Source organism: Odontesthes bonariensis, chromosome 13 (assembly GCF_027942865.1).
Source record: "Odontesthes bonariensis isolate fOdoBon6 chromosome 13, fOdoBon6.hap1, whole genome shotgun sequence".
NCBI lineage: Eukaryota > Metazoa > Chordata > Actinopteri > Atheriniformes > Atherinopsidae > Odontesthes > Odontesthes bonariensis.
Genome location: NC_134518.1, coordinates 15229668 through 15244229, shown reverse-complemented (window position 1 = coordinate 15244229; position 14562 = coordinate 15229668). Strand labels below are relative to the sequence as shown.

Genomic DNA, 14562 nt, shown 5'->3' with positions numbered 1-14562 from the left:
CCTTCACCTAATCAACATGATCTTGTGTCAGAATACAGATAACAAGTTGGTCTAACTTGCTTTAAAGGACCAACAGTTTCCAGTTGAAGGCGTGGCTATGACTGCTTGGTGAAGTCAGACATCACGCCGTCACCATACGTTTGGCTCTAAATTTTACAGTTTTGAGCCGAGATGCACCAAACTCACTTGGATCGATCCTAATCCGCCCCCCAACAGGTGTGAGGTCCAATATTTGATGGGCGTGGCCTAATGCCTCCACAGCGCCCCCTAGAACATCTAAAAACATCAGCCCCAAGCCATGCTATGAACGACAATCATGAAACTCAGCACACCTGTGCGTCTTGTCAGGACCTACAAAATAGTGTGGGCGTGGCTTAATGGCACATTCCAATCCCTCGCCGTTTGCATACGTTCGGCTCTAAATCACACATGCATCATTTGATTACCACCAAACTACATATGAATGACCTTTGTTAACCTCTAAAGAGCCCAATAGGAATATATTGGAGTGTGACTCCAGTGCGCCCCTAGATCATTTAAACAACTGCATCTCCCTGAGACATCATCCTATCTGTATCATATGTTTGGTGCATTATTACGGAGCAGCGCTGGAAACATTGGTGTGCTACATTGTTACAACTCACTAAAAGCCCCGTCCAATAAAAACGTTTTAACACATAATGCACTGACTTTTTCCACTAACTCTTCATAGCCACACATCATATGTTGAATAGCCTTCAACAAGTCCTCTCCAATCCTTCGCCACAAAACAGAAACTGACAGTCACTCAAATTTTCAATTTTATTTATTAACAAGACAGTGCATATTAATAACAGTACATCTATAACATGCCAGTTAGCCAAAGGCTACTTTTAATCTTTAGTCTTGGTGAACAGTTTTAAAATGGCACCCCAAAAAAAACATCGAATGTTAAAACAATAGAATCAACAAATAGGAACTCTTGTCTAGAAGGTGAGATCGGTCCAACGTTGAACACATTCCGCTTGTGTCATACTGTTGTGGAGTGAAGGCCATTTGGGAGATTACAATACTCTGCCTCGTGCAGGAAAGGCGTGACACGATTTATGACGCCACTGGAGCGGCAGTGTTGGCCCTTTTGCAGTCAAAAGGCCGTAGCGTTGTTCAGCAGCGACACTTTCTGTGTATTATAACAGACCAGAATTAATCACATCGACACAAACAAAAATCCTACAAGAATTTCTATTATGCTCATGTTTCTCATAACTTCTTTACATCGGCACCAAACATCTTTGAACGCACACTTTGCCAGTCCAGAGTTTAAAGGTTTTCTACTTGTCATCAAAACTTGTTCAAACTTGTCAGCACAAATCAGCAGGGCAACACAGGGATTCGAACCCCATCCCACAAGTGGGAGTACCAATACCATTGCCTTTTGCTTTTTTTAATGCTATATGACAAGGCAAAGCAAAACTTGCATTAAGAACAGCATGCTAATTTCTGTATGTTAACTTATATTAATAGCCGTTTATCACTACTTTCAAATATATCTGTGAAAGCTAAATAAATGCCGTCTTAATGCAAGAAACGAAACCTTTACAAAAGACTTTTGTTTACTGTTAAATAGAACACAAATTTCATAACATAGGTCATTAAAGTGCTTAGCTAATGCGCCACCTTCGAGACAGGCGGAAGGGCCACTATTAGTTCCCGTCTTAGTCTCTGCCTTTGTCTTCAGTCCTGACTTACTGAGCGGCAGCTCCTTCCGTGCACAGAAGTATGCATCGGGATGCTTCCTCCTGATGTGAAGTGAGAGCCCCCTTTGGGACAGGAAAGAGACGGGGCAGGTCACACAGGCAAATCGTGGCGGAGAATCCCCCTCTTGCCTGTGAGCTGTCACATCGTTCAACTTTTTGGGATTCAGAATTGTCATTTTTTAAACCTTGTAAAATATACAGAAAACTTAAACTTCATTTAAAATACAAAACTAATAGTTATACAAATTAAATGTACACAAATTTACTCTCATCTGTACTTAAACTACAAAATAATTATTTCATCAAAAACTACATCAGCTTAAAACCACACTCCGGTGTTGTTTGTTTATGTGCTGTGTGCAATGGAGTTGTTAAGCTCCTTGAGAATGTTTGTGGATTTTTATGTACAGTGTGCAATGGTAGGTCGAGGCCACCTTGTTTATCAGTGCTCGCTGTCGTCTGTCCTTGTTCTGGTGTCGTGTTGTTTCCCTGGTTCTGTGTAACTTTGTTATGTTGCTCGGAGGGTTTTGAATAGTTAAAAAACCATTAAAAAAAATAAATACTTCCCCCCAAATATACTCTCCATCTGTACTTCAAAAACTAAAACATAATTATTTCATTAAATAACTAAATCAGCTTAAAACCACACAGAATTCCTTCATGATCACTAAAATATGTTGGTATTACCACTGCTTCTCCCTCATAAACATCTGATTTAACATAGATGTGATCTATTAAACTACCCTTTTCAGTAGTTGCTTCCTGGACTATTTGAGCATATCCTCTGGTTTTAACACAATTTAAGATAGTTGATGACTTTAAAATATCATCATTAAAATCTCCCATCAACGCTATTGTTCCAGTTGCCAATTGCTCCAGCCAGTCAAGCATCTTTACCAAATTGGTTTTAAATAATGACAGAGGATACTGTGGTGAGCGATAAATTACAACCATTTTAATGTTAACATGCAAAAAGTTATAAATTAAACACTCTAAATTGACCTGTGGTGGCTTTAAAACTTCATATTCCACACCATCTGCAGTATACATGCCAACACCGCCATGTTGTTGGTCTTGCAACCCAATCAATGATGGCTGGGTACCATCATACGATAAACGTCGGGGACAGTTGTTGAAACTGTAACCATCAATCTTTACCGTATCAGCTTGAAGTTCAAGAATCCATGTTTCTGTTACAGCAATACATTTAGGTTTCCATTGCTGAGTACAAAAAGCTAAATCTTTAACATGTCGATTTAAACTTTGGACGTTCATTAAGAACACAGTGAAAGCAGATGTGTCAAATCCGCTGAACTGTGTAGGTCCACACATCAAAAGGGGTGTCATACTCTGTATAGCAACCGTAATGTCATCCTTACAATAAATCTTTTTTTCATTAAAGTCTTTAATGGTCAAACCAGAAAGACTCCTAACTCTGCTTAGAGCAACATAAGCTTGACCAGGTGCAAAGATTTTGCTTAGACAAACAACAGCTTTGTCTACGGTTAAGCCTTGTACTTTGTGTACCGTACAGGCCCACGCCAATTTCAGTGGAAATTGTCGTCGTAATCCACCTTTAACAGTGGCTCTTTCCTCCTCGGGTACAATAGGTGTGGAACCAACCACATCCGAGGACCCATATACACATGTTTTCCTTCTGTGGATGCCTACACGATCGTCATCAAATCTAACATAAACCAATTTAGGAAACTTGTCCTTTTCTGGTATTATGATATCTGTCACAGTGCCACAAACACCGTTAACTAAACCATCTCCGACATCCACGTTTTTACACAGCATAACGCGTGCACCCTTACCCAACAACAGAACCTCTGACAAACCGGTATGTAAAGCTTTAGCGTGAGTCCCTTGCAACAACCGCAATTTGCCTGTTTTTTTATCATTTACAGAATCCTGTGCCTCAATTTTCACATATTCTGGACAACTCTCAAACAACTGTTTCATATTATGCTCATTTACTTGTTCATTTGTTGCAAATATATGCAAGGCTGAGCTGACCTCACCCGTTTCACAAACTTTTAAAACGTTTATGTCACCAGGTAGCATAGGGGTCTCTTTTGAACGAGTCCTCATTCGGTTTAACAGCTGGGAAAACACTAAATCTTTTTGCCGTACTATTTCCGTTAGTTCCACAACTTTAAATAAATCAGACCACAAGTTGCTGCCTACTCCATCAGAATACAACGGTTTGCCTTTGACAGGAGGTAACTGGAAGAAATCTCCAACTGCCACCACACTAATGTTTCCAAATGAGCCTACGTTTCCCGTTTGTTTGATCTGCCGCAATCTACCATGCACATATGATAGCAAATTGTGATCTACCATTGATATTTCATCTATGATGAGAATATGTACATCACTATATTTCAGACGTAATGAATTGAGCTTCTCTTCTCCCAAAGGAGTGTACGGTAAGCGTACATCAATTCCAATAGAAAATGTTGTGTGAATTGTTGTTGCTTCCAAATTATACGCAGCAATACCTGTAGGAGCAGTCAATAAAACAGGTGTGTTGTCAGGGTATTGACACATTGGTGACAATAATCGTTTTGATTCATATTCAATCGCTCTGATCAAATGACTTTTACCTGTGCCTGCACCTCCTGTAATTAAAATGTGTAACGGTTCAGGATTTTTTCCATTTACCTTGTCTAAACACCATTGCCTGATTTGGTAAAAAACAGAGAACTGTCTTTCATTCAAAGATCTAATTAATGCTAAGCCTTCGATTCTAGTCAGCGTGCTCTTTTTCTCAAATAAATTTCCCTTGGAAGATGAGCTTAAATCTGGGATGTGTTCTTTTTCATCACTCAGCATTGCCTTTATTTGTTTCATTCCTTCCACACCCTCCAACCGTTCCATCTCCACTTCAGGACACAACTCACACCATGCATTTTCAAGCAGTACGTCGCCAACCACCTCATCTGCTGCCTCCAGGTTAAAAGATTCCACTTCGAATTCACTTCTATTTAAATCTACGACAGACTTCACTAAATGTTTGGTTCCATCAATAAATTTAACCACACCAAGTCTATAAAATTGTTCAAATCTTTCACAACCTGAAGGCTTCAGATCATCATCAACGCGATACGGCAGAAATAATTGCATTATGCTCTGATAAAACTTTTCTGGATCTTTGGTCTCTGAAAAACGCGCATAACGAACAACTGATGGTTGTGTTCGACTTCTTTTGGCCACAAAACCTAAACCATTATTCAACTTGACAGCAGATTTACATTTTTCGTTCTTGGACAGAACCCGATAGTCAGATGCAAACTTTGCAATGCACATATCGTTAAAAATGTCATCTTTTGGACGATTTTTATAGCGATCAACCAAACCAGTCATCCACATTTCTTCTGAACTAAGATCATTTGTAGCTGCCTTCTGTCTCAAAACAGAAATAGGTAAACTCATTTTCACAATGTTGTCTCCAGTTGGAATAAAAACAACCTTCCTAGAACACTCCTTTAAATGCATACTGGTTAGTCGATACACCGCTTCCTGAGCACAGACATCCCGATTATGTAGATATACACTACCAAGCTTCTTTAACGCTTCTTTAGCACTAACATTGCCATCTCTGGATGCTTCTCTCTGGGCATTTCCTAGCATGAGGCCAATTTCTCTCTCACTTTTTGACATGTAAGAAACTATGTAGACACAACAAGCGTATGCATCTACACAATATTGAATATCGAGATTAGCATTCCATGCTTTTAACAGCGGCGGACTATACTGATTAATCCAAATTTCATTAATGTCCCTTTTCAAAACTACATGTGTATGTCGACTAACTAGTTTATAGACCTTTTCAAATATTTCTTGATTTATACCCAGTCTTTGAAAAATTTCTTCTACAGTCCTATAGGGACAAGTTTCATCTGCAAGGAGACTCTTCACTTTACTCAGAATCTCCTTTGCCTGATTTTGAGCCATAGCCTCTTTACTTGCACAGGCACACTGTACATTGCTGCTCGTTTTATCCAAATTACATGTACAAGTCTTATCCTTATCTTTTTCACTACGACAAATAAATGTTCTGCTCGATGCAGGTCGGGGAAAATTAAAACGACAAACTGTGTTTTTCTTTTTACATGATTTTGAGTGATGTTTTGAATGCTGCTGAACAGATGTAACCACTTCAAACAATGGTTCGTCCTCAGATGGAAGTTCGCATGTTATATACTTATCTATAAATTCCACAACTTCCTCATCTGTGTTTTTATCTAGGATTGGAGCCCCAGAAATCCAGAAAAGGCAATGACAATGAGGGGAACCACGTTGCTGAAACTCAACACGATAGTAATAGTCAACGACTTTACCAATGGGATTAGCAGGAGACATGAGAACTTCTCTTAAGAAAACATGCCATCGAAAATCAAACATCCTGGCAGCAGTCACAGGATTTCGACGTAACAGTTCACATTTATCTGCCCACTCCAATTGCTCAGCTGTCTCTGTTCGCCCATCCTGTTTCAAAAGGGTATATAAAAGATTTGTCCATCTCATATCTGCTGATGAAAACGACGCAAACCAAGTAGGCTTACCCAGCTGTTTAACACAGGCTAGGATGTCCCGTTTTGCAGACTGCCAAAAAGCTGGAGTCCCTCTAATGGGTTTTAGGAACCGATAGCCATCATCAAACTCCAACAACTTGTTCAAAGACTCCTCATTTTTCAACAAGTCACCCAAATTCTGGGATTTACCACATTGCCCTTTACGCAATGCTACTGACACGTTAGAAATAACCTGTTCCAATTCAGACATGTACTGTGCATAAAATATATATTCAACGTTGGATGAAAATCTACCATCTGCATGTAAAAGCCTGTTATTAAAATACCGAAACAATGTTAAACGATGTGACCTGTTTGCATGGTAAGTATTCTGTCCAGATGGAAACAAAACAGGGAAGCACTTGGCTTCATTTTCTGGATCACTTAATAATTTTACTGGATTATTACCTTCACCAGGAGCAACATTTAAAATGTTATCCAAATACTGATCCAAAGCTTCCTGGCCTATGTCAACGGGCATGAGACATGTATCTTGAAACATGCAATGCTGCTGTCGATCGTGCAACAGCTCCTCAGTCTCCTCCAATTCTTTTTCAGAAATGTCACTGACATCTTTCTCCAAAACATCATCTTCATCTCTACAAAACTCATTGATCCAATTCTCATTAAAATCTATATCTTTATAATATTTGTTGAACTGTTTTAAATACTTAAGTGCTTCCCGTACATGCAAAGTATCAACAAACTGATACTTATAATGACCTTTGTAAGTTAATTTACGCTTTAATTTTACAGCAAGCAAAGATCCTTCCATATTACTACGAGGCAATACATTACATGTTTCAACAATATTTGCTGGAACACAAGTCACTGGTCCATGTACGCCATTTTGTCCCCCTTTGGGTAAAGCCAACATTTTCATGAATGGTATATGTAAAGCTATTAAATGCTGTTCTAAACTATTTAGACAAGCCAATTGTGTTGGGATAACATCCACATTTAAATTGTTGGTCGCACTTTCTGGTGGCATTACACCTTTGCTCATCTTGTAATGACAGGTATAACAAATCATCAGTTTACCTCTGGATGACTCTGTCAATTTGCATTGCACAGCACAACTATTGTCACATTTGTGCACATAATCTTCAGAAATGCATTTTGCAGCAATTATAGCACTAGATTGGCTTTTAGAATAGAAATCTTTCTTACAAACTAAAACTTGATGTCTAAACAGCAGTCTATGACAGACACAGCAGACAAAATCAGGCCCATCTTTAACCTTATCTAAAAACTGGTTGATAACAAAGTCAATTTCTTTTAACATTTCCTTACGTTGCTGTTGATTTAACTTCACACGCACTAAAACCTTTTTCTTATGTTCCATGTTACCATGATACCTTCTACGACAAATCTCTTTTAATTTCTGTCTATGCTGCAAATTAAGCTTAAATTTCTTCTTACTCATCATCTTCTTTCTTTCTTTATGCACTATATCATATTTATATTTTTCTTTACTCATCATCTTTACATTTTCTTTATGCACTAAATTAAATTGATATTTTTCTTTACTCATCATCTTTACATTTTCTTTATGCACTAAATTAAATTGATATTTTTCTTTACTCATCATCTTTACATTTTCTTTATGCACTAAATTAAATTGATATTTTTCTTTACTCATCATCTTTACATTTTCTTTATGCACTAAATTAAATTGATATTTTTCTTTACTCATCATCTTTACATTTTCTTTATGCACTAAATTAAACTGATATTTTTCTTTACTCAATGCCTTTACATTTTCCTTATGCACTAAATTAAACTGATATTTTTCTTTACTCAATGCCTTTACATTTTCCTTATGCACTAAATTAAATTGATATTTTTCTTTACTTAAATTCTTAAGTTTCTCTTGAAACAGTAAATCATCTTTGTATATTTTTTTCCACAAAGTCTTACGTTTCTCTTGATACACCAAATCATTTTTATATTTTTCTTTACTAAGCTCTTTTTTCTTCTGTTGATATAATATATCAAATTGATATTTCATCCTTAACAATGCCTTTACTTTTTCTCTATAAAACCTGACTTCCCTGTACTTTCTTTTTAATTCTGCAATCTTTTTCTCTTTATAAGATATTTGTGTATGATACATTGCTTTACTTTTCAATTTCATCTTGTCTTTATACTCCAAATCTTGTTGGTATTCCATCACTTTTTTAAATGCAACTTTCTTCTTTAAATGTCGAGAACCAGTGTTTAAACTATTTGTTTCTTTACTGTCATTTGTTTTTTTGGATTTTCTTCTACACTTGTATGGTGTGTCTGATACACCATTAACTTTACAAAAATCATAGCAAGACTCTTGATCACCCTGCAAGACACAGGTAATAACCTCAAAATGACAACCATCACATTTCAGATATATTCCTTCATTTATACCAGTGGAGCTTGTACACCCATATTTTACCCATTCCTTGCCATTATGCACATACAAATTCACCCCTAATGCATTTGCAGTTGCCTGCATTTCAATTTCAGAAGCTTCATGTCCAACATACTTCATACAGGACTTCTTAACATAGTCAGACACAGAAGAAAATCCTTTACCAATCAACCGTTTACCCTCTTCGTTCTTCTCCAAATAAGAAACAGTAGCCAGTCGTATTCTGCGATGACTCTTCTGGGAACCGCTTACTACTTGAGACACTGCTCTGAAAAAACTGTTACCATCTTTTACAATCTCTTCAGTCTTACACACACTCCCCAAAGGCCCAGAAGCTGTGGATCCTTGTGTGTCCCGTTTCACAAATGTAATATCATACTTGTTGCACAAAGCTTTTGAAACATCTGTACACACAGGATTAAATGACAAATGTGTATTAGCATTATGAATAATGACACTATCATCATCCAGTACGTAACTGTTTGCAGTTTTTGTACTTTCTAAAACATTAGGTTCATTTGTTGTCTTATTTCGAACACTATACCCTTGAGAAATGGAGACCCTTTCCTTACAATAACCATAACAATGTTGTGTTTGCTTAACACAAACAACTGTCTCGTAATGGTTACCATGAATATTTTGTAGATACACACACTGATTTGAGATCTGACCAGCATTACATTTATATTCAAGCCATTTATCAATATAATATGTAACTATGTTCACACCCAAACAGTCTGCTGCAGCTTGAATTTCCACTTCAGTTGCCCAGGATCCAACATATTGCATCCTTGATCTTTTAATATACTCTTTTATAGAGGAATTTTCATTTCTCAAAATGTTACAATACATTTGAGGATTCCTTTCTAACTGTTTCACTACGGCAAGTCTAATTTTCCTGTGCCATTTCTGAGTTCCACTTACAGCCTGACTAACAGCCCGGAAAAAACAGTTTCCGTCCCCGACGATGGGTTCCACCTTGCATGGTATCCCCAAGTCCCCAACCAAGTCAGATGATGACTCACCTTTCTCGCATTCTACGTTCAAGTGTTTGCAAACAGCTTCTGACACCACTTTTGAAAGAGGATTAAACTTTAACGCTCTAGTCCTCACATTGGTGACAAACACATCTGAAGTTACAAGATCTTCATGAGTTTCTTGTATCTTGTTACAAGATGTACTACTCTGAGGCTTCTTTTGCTTTTGCCCTCTAGATTTATCTGTACACAAGACTTCCTGAACACAGACAGGTTTCAACAAATTACTGCCAAATGGACTAAATGAAGTCTCATTTCTGTGCATGTCAATTTGCACACCACTAATTTCAAATTCCTTGGGACTGGTTCTCTTTTGCCTAGCATATCTCTCAATATAATTCAAAAGATCATCAAAGCTGTTTAAATACAAAACGTTGCTTTTCCCTGAAACACTTACCATTCCATTACAATCACGTGCATGGGAATCTACAACGGCATACTTTCCATTCTGACTTATAAGAGCGCAGGTACTTCCATTTATAGTCAGAACACAAGTTTCATATGTGGCGCACATCTTTTGCAATCCTTCACGGAGAGTAGTGTGCGCACCAGAATCTAGGAACTCACCCTGGAAAACATCTACTTGTCCAGCAACAAAATCTCCATACGTCACATCTAAAGTACACCCGTCAATATCAACCTGCTTCGGCAAGTCTAAAACACAGAGCGTTTCCTTCCTACCACTAATCAGATTGTTGTCCCGCAAATAAGTGTACAAGGCGTCACCTCTGACAACAACATTATCTAATGTGTCAGAATGCCATGAAAAAACACTATCCATCTTGTGCTTTGCTAAAGCAACAAGAGTCACAGCTGCACATTGCAGTCCTCCGTACTTAAACCGATCATCGCCCTGATGGAATGATCCTCTAACTGATTGCTGACTACTTGAACTGGCACCATGACGTTCGTCTGTGACCTGCCTGTCAGCAGTGACTGTGGTACATGCTTCTAAACCAAAGCTACTCTGTTGTACAGAAATCGCAGACATGCCATACTCTGTCGCATTTAATGATTTCCGAAGATTCATAATGTGAATCATTAAATCATTGAAGCAAGTGTTAAATACCACTACAGATGTACCCGTTTCTGATGCCAACCCCTGTAAATTTCTTGTTCCACAGTCCACAATGACAAAGTAAGATTCATGATGGATAACCAAGCTACATGAACCCTCAAGATTAAGGATGCACATTCCATTTCTCAACAAATACATCTGTAACTTCTCACTAAATTCCTCCTCCAGATTAAAATTAAATTGACCATAACTACTACCCCCAATTAGTACTTTCCATTTTTTACCAAAAATAATCTGTCGCTCCACCAACTTGCAAAACTCTGGCTTTGTGCCTCTCTGAGGTCTTTCTGTATCAATATATTCTGCCAACTTCTGACCTTCAGCATCAACTGCATCGACATCCGATGATTTCCAAGTGCAAATTGGAGAAGTTTGGTGTTTTATAGCAGCTACAACACTACTGGACATTAAAATATTGCTAACAGACTGATTACTATGACTAACTGTTCCTAAAATAAGAGAAGGGGGGAACCGCTCTGAACACCTGCAAGAACTGGAGTTAACACACTGACCTCTTGTTTGGCTGCACTCGAAATCCACCGACACCTCAAGCATCTACAACGACATTAGAAAACATAATTTCTTTCATTTGTATTCATTTCTTTACATTTACTACCAAAAATGTTGTTATACAAACCTCCCGGTCAGAAACGAGCTCGGACGGACAGACAGACACCAAACCAGGACAGTCAGACACCTCCCGAGGATGGGGAGAACGCACCACATCGCAGACATCCACCTGTTTGGATGTTGCCTCAACCTATAAAACAAAATCATTACATTAACTCATCTGAATTTAAACCAAGATTCCAAATAATTTAGACCAAGTGTTTTCAGTAATACACTTTAAGGTTTCATATTACTTACACATTTAACATAATAAAAAAGCTAAATATGGACCACACTTACATTCTTCTTCACGGACACAAGCCCCACACCAACAGCGGCAGGAGTTACGCTCGGTGTGGCTGAAACCTGAAAGACAAAGACAAATAAATTAATTATGAACAATTATCCTCATTGAAGTTCTGAAAAGTTAACTCGCTTGAGGTTTTACAAACCTGCTGTCTCACACGCCTGGTCCTTAAGACAGCTGGTGTCTTGAGACGTTCCACAGGCTTCATCTATAACACAAACAACATGTCAGATCTGTGTCTTTTCTAAAAGACAATACTGAGACTATATTTTGAAATACACTTTGCTGCAACTTACCTCGTTGCCTGTGTGAACATCTGCCACTGCCATTGGAGAAACTTTTTCCATGGCAACCAACAACTCAGGTGAAAAACGAACAGGATTCAGGGGGATGTAACACTCCTTCAAAACTGGAGTAGCAATCTGTTACACAAAAATTGAAATAATGAATATACTAATCACATTAAAAATGCTTTACAACAAGTGGTTGTGAAACACTCACCTTATCAGGAACCACCCTTTCCTTGGGTGAATCAGAGTCAGATTCCCCCGAATGGCTCCTCTATAAAAAGAACACACAAAAGCCATTTCAGAACATTACACACCAACTTAAATCCCATCCTTGCATAAAAGTACATTGGGAACAACAAGCTTCCTTACCTTCCTGCCGTATCTCACGGTTGTCCACTCTGGAGGCGGTGGACGTGGGACTCGTTCCACTCCCTTCACAACCAGACGTGGCACATACCTCTGCTTATACGGGGCAGCTGCCTGACTCGTGGCCAGTGGCTTGGGTGCAGACAGCTCCAGGAACTGATGCGCAAACACCCAAATGCGATCACTGAGGATGCGCATCCCCTTGTTGTCATCAAGGTGAATCTAAACCAAAATAAAAGGTATATAAATCAGCAAAACAGACAAGTAAAATAAGTATTGAATATAAATTCTCACCACTTTCTAACTTCAGAATAAGATTGTACTTACTCCATCATAACTCCACAGATCGACGCGACTTAGGGGGAAGTCCTCGGCAATGGAATAAAACGGCATCTCTGAATAGAAAAATATGTATAATTATACAAACATCCTTTTCACCAAAGACAACTGCCATCAAAATACTGGAAATGAACTCAGAATTATTTTACTCCATACTTAGATTTGCCGAAACACGATGATACTCCTGCTGGAATAGCTCCTGTTTCTCCATGGATTCCGTCAAGCGTGGAATCATACCGATACAGAACACCTAGAGGAAGAATTGCATTATCAAATTACTTTATTTACAAATACATCAACTACTGATGCTTGGTGTTTTAAGTTTTTTTTATTTCTCTTTTGTTACGTTTATTCTTCTTATTCCTTTTTTAATGTGAAGCACATTGAATTGCACGTGTCTGAAATGCGCTATATAAATAAACTTGACTTGAAAATAAAATAACACACCTTAGTGCAGTGCTCACGAACTGCCTCCAGGTACAACTTAAAGGCCCGTCCTGCCTCTTGGTGGTTGATGCTGGACGTGAGGTTGTTGGATGGAGCAAAAACGCAAATAGCGTCAGGACGACGAGGAAGTACGACCTTCTCAACCTCCTTGCGCAGCTGATCTGCGTCAGCCCCTGGAGTCGACATAAAGGCAAAAGATACGAAACCTCCTTGCATTTTAACAATGCCATCTGCCAAGGACCGCAAATGGGACGCCCCGATAACAAGAACCAGCTATGGGAGGAAAAAAAAAAAAAAAAGACAAATTATAGCAAACTGACAATAAGCAATCCATTTCTACATTGTATATTTGAATAGCATGAAAATTTTCATACTTTCTTATCAAGGCTCCCATCCGGAATGACCAGCTTGTGACGACGCCCAGTATGCTCGCTGATTGGCCATTCGTTCGCTTTGTGTCGCCGCCCAGTTCCGCGGCCTATAAAGGAAAAGATATATATTAATCACTGAAAACAATATATATTAGCACACAGAATATACAAATACTCTCCATTCTTTAATAATATATAAATGATACTCACGGCCAACAAAGTCACTGGATGGCGTTGGTACGCCAATGCGCTGAACAGGCGAAGCCTCAGCACGGCGACGAGCAGCTTGAGATCTACGACTAGTTCGTGGCATCTGCAAATTGACATTAGAGAAATATGACAAAAACATAAGGGATTACAGCACAGTCTCAATGATAAGACAATATACAAAAAGACAACTACTAAAATCCGTTAAAAATACATATATTTACAAGAGCAAATACTACCATTTATCCTAATTATGAAAGTAAGCAGTAATGTTAAGTTGACTGCAAATGATTTGAAAGTTTTCTGCACAGTGAAAGCCAGTAAATACATAAAACCATTGAAAAGGAACATTCAATCCTCATGGATAAACATGAAAAAAAATTTAACTAGGACAGCACTCTCCAACTTATGATATCATGATACTTTTAACAAGTATAAAAGTTTTAATATATATATTTAATAGTATAACAGATAAAACCAAGCTCCTCTGCTCTCTATTGATCATTCCAAACATGAAACAAAACAATGCAAGCCCTTGCAAGCCCCCTGGTGTGTGCGCGCTAACTGGTGTGAACTCACGTGCACAAACTCGTCCACAGAGGGGGAAGGACCTGAAAGTTGTTTAATTTCGAATTTTCCGACTTTCAGGTCACTCCCCCTCTGTGGACGAGGTTGTGCACGTGAGTTCACACCAGTGTGCGCGCACACAAGCTAGGGGCAGACTCACGCTCAGCTTGGAACACGTGGTTGGTGACTGTTCTGCTCAGATAGAGAAATAATAAACCTAA

General features: G+C 38.4%; 1 protein-coding gene and 1 long non-coding RNA gene across 7 annotated transcripts in view; one reads left to right on the top strand and one right to left on the bottom strand.

The window, feature by feature from the left end:
- unc5a (unc-5 netrin receptor A) overlaps positions 1 to 14562 on the top strand; it is a 260234-nt gene that overhangs the window by 122265 nt on the left and 123407 nt on the right. The window lies entirely within an intron of this gene.
- Positions 13245 to 13876, bottom strand: LOC142397240 (uncharacterized). Its single transcript, XR_012772684.1, has 3 exons — positions 13778 to 13876; positions 13571 to 13674; positions 13245 to 13469 (listed from the first exon to the last, which is right to left on the bottom strand). It is a non-coding gene; the product is annotated as an uncharacterized LOC142397240 (long non-coding RNA).